Genomic DNA, 7,602 nt, shown 5'->3' with positions numbered 1-7,602 from the left:
GAGAGTCATTGAGGGGTGTCAGATAACAATTTCGGCATTTCTGCAACTTTGGGAAAACCTACATAGTGAAGGACACTCCTACATATTGACGAGGAATATAAATCAGGACTGTGTGGAAAATTATTTTGGTCAACTTAGGAATACTTGTGGAAATGCTAGAAACCCAACTCCTATTCAAATTACCAGAGCTTTCAAAAACACATTTACTCTTCAGTATTTCACTCAGGCAGAAGGAACTAACTGTCTAGAAGATACTAGTGAGATTCTATCTAGTATTACAGATGCAGACATAAGTAGAATGAAGATTATTGTGGAAGTTCCAAAAAATCCCTATTACCCTTTGAGAGTAGAGACAAATGATTATAGAACTCTAGCCACTCAAGAAGGCAACAGCTTGGGCTATGTTTGTGGATATCTTTTGAGAAAATGTTTAAGAAAACATTCATGAGAAGTATGTACAAATTTTGCCACGGCGGCTAGTACGACACTGAATGAAACAAATGCAGGTATATAGTAATTTCAAGGCATATAGTAATACAGTAGCCAAACAGTTTGGAAGTTTATATATGCCTCCAGATTCATTTTTTCAATTATTACAATCATTAATCATTTCAACAATTTATGTGCCACTGATTGTGATAATTTTCCTTCGGATTATTCATTTTCTCTTTTCACAAGGGTAAGAACTTATTGAACTTTGAAATTTGCCAATAGAAATTTGAAAACAAATGTTAAAAAAAATCAAAACTCATCATTCTGAAAAACCTTTAAAATATATTAGCATAAGTTTTTGACCTAAATTGTATAATCTTACTATATAAAATATACGTTTATTTTACCACCTTGTCTTATTTTTTATGAATTCCTTAACAGTTCACAATCATATGAGACATTTATTGAGAGCTCCCCGTAGCAATGATGAAGTCAGATCATGGTCAAATATTTTTTGATCGAACCTCGCGCAGAGGTGCAAAACTGCTCTTAGCCGACACCCTCCTGCCACGCCACATGCCAGCAAAAAATAAAATCTCGACCCGAAACATCAAAGAGACCGACGAGAGTGAATTTACTTTTGTTTACTTATGTACGGTGCCATGGGCTTCTTTCTACTGGAGTAACTGTGGTACTGAAAAAAGATTCAGAGCCTCCCTGCCAATTGCTTGGATAACTGATAGCGTAACTCACCAAAGACCATCCTGGGTAATTCTTGTTTCAACCAATATGAGTTTGATAAACAAGTGCGATGTTTATGTGCTTCAAACTGTCATAACCGAACTCCACACAAGAATATTATGCAGGGTTTCATAACAGTCGTACATAAACTAATGGATCAGTCCTGGTAGATAATCCACGCGCTGGTGTTATCACAATATATTAAACCTCATTGGCATCCGGAGAGACTGAGGAGATCATACGAACAATCGGAGTCTTGCTTCTGGCGGTTAAAACACCAGTTTCTATACCGTGTGTTTGTGGACTATCTAACCTCCAACTGGCAGTACGGACAGATCGCTGGGTACTCACTTCTTGGTACTCGGTATTCACTGTGAAGCCGCGGTCGCGAATGGACGTGGTAGTTGACCGTAGGCAGGATACTTAACTTTTACCTTCGATACCATTGAACGACAGTGAATCAGTTGCAAAATCTGAGTGGAATAGTGAAATAGTTAAGGTAATTGTGGTCGTGTTTGTGAATGTGCCTTTTTGGATTTTGAAAGGATCGAAATTAACCAAAAAGTTTGAATTTAAGTATTGTTCTATTTTTCGTCATTTTCGTTTTTGAGAGCTTGAATCATTTTTTCGATTTTGTAAATCAACTAAATTGCTTTTTAGCTTGGAAATATAAAAATAGTTTCAGAAAGTATCATTAACTAGTATTGGTCACTTTTCAACTTTTATAAAACATCACAAAAAACTCAGTTTAAATCAGGTACTCTAACATTTGGAAAACTATTTTTGGACACTCAGTTTTAGAAAATAAAATTGAAAGTAGATAAAAAGTTAATTTATTTGATCCTTTCGTTAGTTATAGACTGTTCATTGTGGTGTAGGAACGTCGGTCGCCTGGAAAGCAAAATATCCAGATGATTAAAGTTTTTATTCAATTTTGTAAAAATAATGGAATTTTTGTCGACATTTAGAAAAGGAATTGAATTCACCTCAAATATGAGGTTGTAACTGAGGCCAGTGAAATCATTCGTTGGGACTTTTGTCACACATTTTAGTAGTCATATGGTATATAATGTTTCATTCTTATAAAAAAAACAGGTCATAAGTTGCCATTCATTTCTATTAATTTATGTTGAAAATCATATTTTTACGTTTCTGACATTTCTTCTTGAATTTTCGAAAACTTCTATTAAGAATGAATAAAAGTAATATTTTCTTTCGCATAAAAAGTTGTCCCATATTTTATAGGTACATCACGTAACGAAATAATAATAATGAAAAAAATCTAACGATATGTTTTGTACGTTTCTAATATTTTTTCTTGCATATTTGGGAACTTATGTACACCAGTTATGAATGATTATCTTCTATTGACTAGGGAATGTCTCATATTTTGTAGTTTATGAATTACCTGCAGAAATAATGATAAAAATTACCATAAATCTTGTGTTCATAATTTTTGTGATTATGGTACCCCTTTTGCGTTTTCGAAAAAGTTTCTCGTGAGTATGATATATCCTTTTTTAGAATACCGGTCGTTCCGTATTCTGTAAGTCGAAACCTACTTGTTAATAATAATACGACCAAAATCTAAAGATCATTTCAATGACATTTCTGGTAATTTTTACTGAGTTTCTGTAAACTTCCACGAAGTAAAGGGTGAATATTAATAATTTTTTAGGTAACACATTGTCTGCATAAATAGCAGAAAACGTTTTTTCTTTCTCTATCCATATCGCTTCATTTCAGTAGCATTTTATTTGGTCTGTTTCTGACCATAACATCTACCCTTCGACTCTTAAATAGGTTCGGATAGAAGTAACACATCTTTATGAAAAACTTACATTATTCTTGTTTTTTAAGGGTGTACCCATGTATTATTTTTCTACCAATAATTTTCCAAAAATTACCTGCCCTGAAAATATATTTCCTGAAATTCCTCCTGGAATTAAGTGACATGTATCTGAATTTGACCTTTCAAAGAAATAAATCCAAGGGAGTTGAGTCCGGTGAATTCAGAAGCAATTTAATTGCTCCATCCCTTCTGCTATTCCATATATCTGGAAGTATTTCATTTTGTACTCGTGGATTTTTCTATTTCTTAACGAATCACGTTCGGAAAATTTTGCTTCGAAATCAATAACATATTTGGTTCGATTTCTATCTTATAGAAGCCAAATTTTCTTATTAGTCATGAGTATTACTTCAAAAATATATAGAGGTAGGCGTTTGGACATTTTCATATCGGTGGGGCAGACCTCGCAACCCTTTCATATACTGTGACTATGACTTCTTCAGAAAGTGTCCCACAAAGTATGCATATATTTCCAACATTTCATGGCTGGCACTTGCTAACTTTGTTTCCTAATATGTTACCCCAAAATACTATGCCATTTGTCCATTTTATTTCAGCCTTCCAGCGTGTCATCTATTGGAGCAGAAAATTGTGTATTCCACATCGCAGTAGATACAGTTTTCACTTTCACCGATTATAAGGTGGGGTAGTAGTTCATCAATCCTTCGTCCATTTCTACGCATAGCTCAATATCAATGATAAGCATTTGCGTTCATTAGCACTTCATGTCTCCACCATGCTATTATATTTTGGTTAGCAACTCTCAGAAGTTGAGAAACTTGTGCGAGCTAAGGACTAACGAAGTCTTACCTTTTAACGTGTGATTCCTAACACGGTTGCAGAATCATTCCAGTTTCAACCAGATAAATTCTCTCGAGAAAAATATCTGGTCGAGGCGGGAATCGAACCCACGGTCTTCCGATCGTGAGTCGGGCGCACTACCACCGCGGCCAATTCTACAACATCCTGCAGATAACTTCATTAATAGTGCTTTGGTTGATAACATCTTGTATATTTCAGACAGGAGTATTGCTGTTGTCTTTCAATATCTATCAGGACTCTCTTATGTATCACTTTCTTTATTGATCGCCATTACAGCGATAGTTTGATTGGATGTCTATACTGCAGGAGTACCCCAACAGATAATGGGAAAAGGGGGCACTGAAAAAGCTGTGTTTTTTGCCGATGAATATGGGATAGCAATAATATCGTAGCCTTGCAATGAGTCTTTCCTTCATGTCCATGCTCAGTTTTAGACTCGAATGACTTGTTTAAGGAATGCAGAAGTCAAATGGTCTGAAAAGTTGAAACCTTTGAAGCAATTAAGGAGATGTTAGGAATCACACTTTAAAAGGTAAGACCTCGTTAGTCCTTAGTTCGCACAAGTTTCGACTTCTTAGGGTTATCGTTCGTAGGTGTGCGATAGCTGGTTAACGGAAAAAACATATTTCAAACAACAATTGTACGTGAATGCATGCTATAATTCAACGACTATAACATCAATTTTATAACTTACTCTTATTACACTTACTTTTCTCTCTCATTATTTTTTACGTTTGATGAGTTGATATACGCCTACTTAAACCAGTAGTGATGGTAATACTCGATATCTGTGTTTGGATATTCAACACTTTGACCTCGCTTCCTTACATGCCGCGGATTTCGCCGGTGAGATTCTTATAAAAATCATCACCTTCTATCAACAACGAAACCTTGACTCCATATCACTCATCTCAGATTTTTTCACAAGTAACGACTTGAACAAAGTGACAGTATAAAATGATTTTAAATGACCTCCAAAACCCGCATGGAAGAACAGGAAATGAATTAGTTTTGAATGGAATCCAAATGTATTAGCTACCATAAACTTACAAAATTCCATTTATATATTTCTTCTGGACTGTATATTTTCACTTGACAAGTAGAATGGGAACCTCTAGCGTAAAATGAATCTAATGAAAAAATTTTTTAGCCACGCCTGAATTACAACACTATCTCTCGATATAGAGAGAAATAGTTACTGAAATAAAATTGTTTTTATGTAAAGAAAACACTGTTCCCATACCTTTCCATCTCCTGAGGATTAAAACTTGATTATCGAAACGCACGTTGAAAGGCAGTATTTTTGTTCTGGCGAGGAAGAAGCGTTTTCTATAGATGTATGTGAAGTATTCATCGACGGTAAAAACCATAAAAACTAAAAGTATAAAGGCATCTGAAAAACGTTTCCAAATGTGCTTTTTTACAATATGTGTATGTGTGTTCAATTGTGCATAGAATGTGTTTTTTCGTTAAACAGATGTCTCTTCCTTATGAACGACAAGCAAAAGTCGAAAATTGTGCGAGCTAAGGACTAACGAGAGTCTTACCTTTCAAAGTACGATTCCTAGCATGAATCGGAGGATATACAGTGAAATTCGATGGTCCTACAGTTGGGATCGAAACAACGTTCACATAGCGGTTGAACCAGGAAGAAGTTTCATCTTTCAAGTTTATAGTTTCATGGAAAAAATATTTAAATTGTCAGTGAACTGTGAATTGTGAACTTGTTTTTGTTACAGAACTTTTTTACAATTTCATGAATTCGAAGTTAAAATATAATTATAATATACATATAGGGATTTTTTTTACCTTAAAAAAGATTATTGAATCAAACAAGAGAAAGATATAAAGGAAAATGAATACATGAAAAGGGAACGTTCACATAATTGAAAGAGGTGTCTTATAATATGAACGTTGTGGTTTATATTATAAATGTAAGGAATGAAGTGATTAAGAGTAGATTATGTAAAAATTGAGAAATAGTCAATAGAGAAAATTACCTCAGATAGTACTGAATATATTGTGTTGAAGAATGGGGGTTCTTCAAAATGTATACTGATACTGGGTATTGCAAAATTCAACAATTAATTCACGTAAAGCTTATTAAACTGTAATTCAAGTGAAATTATTCATAATAGGATATTCTGAAACGAAAATTATTTAGAACGGCATTCGAACTTCTTTCTGGATCATTTTGAGAAGATGCTATAAAAAAGTTTTTTTCTACTGCATCACTTTCCTTGATATTGACATGAAGACTTCGATTTTATTTTTTCATCTATCCAAGGATCAATGTTATTTTCGAAAAACCTCTTTCAAATGACAACTACAAACTCAGCTATAGTTTCAATAGGTTAATATGATCAAATACAGTAAAAATATTAAATTATGATAATATGTGTGTAGCAAACATTCGAAATATACCTTATGACCCATGCGGAATTCTCAAACCACACACTTACGCCTCCAGTATTGAAAAGTATACCTGAGATTAAAAAAAATCAATTTTTCTGTCATGTGTTTTATTTCGTATATACTCAATGTACTTTCTATTTCAAATTTCCCATCATCTCTCTCACACAAATTTGACATCGAAAATATGCTCGAAAATCTACAAAATTTTGAGCCCATAAGTGCATGGAAAAATAAATACTTGAATCAAACGATGGATCGCAATTGATATCTTTCTCTTGACCTCACCAATATAGATGTAGATAGTGAAACGTTTGATTTATGTTTGTTCTGGTTCAACAAGTAATTCCGTACTGTCCAAAACAGCTGAAGAATGTATTATTAAACAACAAAACCTGTTAGTTGATTACGTACCGCGTACTTTTCCCAATTGACCATATTCGATAAAGATCAAGTAGTTTAGCAATTATAATTTCCGTTAATATTACACAAAATCATTAAGATATTTGACAACTTTTATTAAAGCTTCTAATCATACTATAAAACATAGTATACCTACGATTTGATTCTCATCGAATATGGTCGAATCAAACTTAACTGCAAAAATTAAATGTGCTATTTATTGGAAATAGTGGAGTTGAAAGGATCAACATAAATTCATTGGTGCCAGCAATGAAATGTAAATCCCTGCCACCGTAAAATCATAATAGTTATCCAATATTGTCAATTGACGATTTTTCAAAGGAAGAATAAAAATAGATTGCATAAAGTTAGCAACTAATTCGTCATCAATATTAGAGGTGCTTGTGATTTGCCTTGAATCTGCTTTTCTCTTATATTGTCTTATTCTTTCATACTAATTGATGCATCATTAGGTAATTTTTAACATATCTGGAAAGAAATATTTACAGAGTGTGTATGTGAGTATAAAAAAAAAAGAATTTCATAAAAAATACCCTTTTTGGTTGGATTAGTATCGGATTACTATAAAGAAAAGTTGAGAGATTTGAAAAGTAAGGTATAATATATGATTAAGGTAGAAGAAAAAAAATACATAAAAAATGTCGAGCAGAATATAGGTGATGATGAGAGTTGTTTCTGGGGAGGGGAAATAGTAGATGGGAAATTTAGGGAATATTTCAGAAAGTTTTGCGTCATTTTGTTCATCAATTTTTAGTTCAGAAAAATCATCCCACAACTTAGACTTCACATGTAATCGTAATACTAATAATATTGATACATTTAAATTCAATTCCATCACAGGAAAAGACTTCGATGAAGCAATCAAAAAACTTAAACCTAAAAAATCATCAAGTGTAGATGAGATCCCATCTTATATCTTA

At 33.3% G+C, this 7,602-nt stretch overlaps 1 protein-coding gene across 1 annotated transcript in view; it reads left to right on the top strand.

Moving 5' to 3' along the window:
* Positions 1–1,425: 1,425 nt before the first annotated feature.
* The window catches only part of LOC111509879 (alpha-N-acetylgalactosaminidase), an 88,459-nt gene continuing 82,282 nt past the window's right edge, over positions 1,426–7,602 (top strand). Inside the window, exon 1 of the mRNA XM_074170033.1 lies at positions 1,426–1,672. The gene's annotated coding sequence lies outside the window, so the exon portion shown is untranslated. The remainder of the gene's footprint in view (positions 1,673–7,602) is intronic.

The sequence above is a fragment of the Leptinotarsa decemlineata genome, unplaced genomic scaffold, assembly GCF_025532065.1.
Source record: "Leptinotarsa decemlineata unplaced genomic scaffold, Ldec_3_MD MMD2_P_RNA_scaffold_6, whole genome shotgun sequence".
NCBI classification, from domain to species: Eukaryota; Metazoa; Arthropoda; class Insecta; order Coleoptera; family Chrysomelidae; genus Leptinotarsa; species Leptinotarsa decemlineata.
The sequence above is the reverse complement of the archived record's forward strand: the minus strand, read 5'-3'. Positions and strand labels throughout refer to the sequence as shown.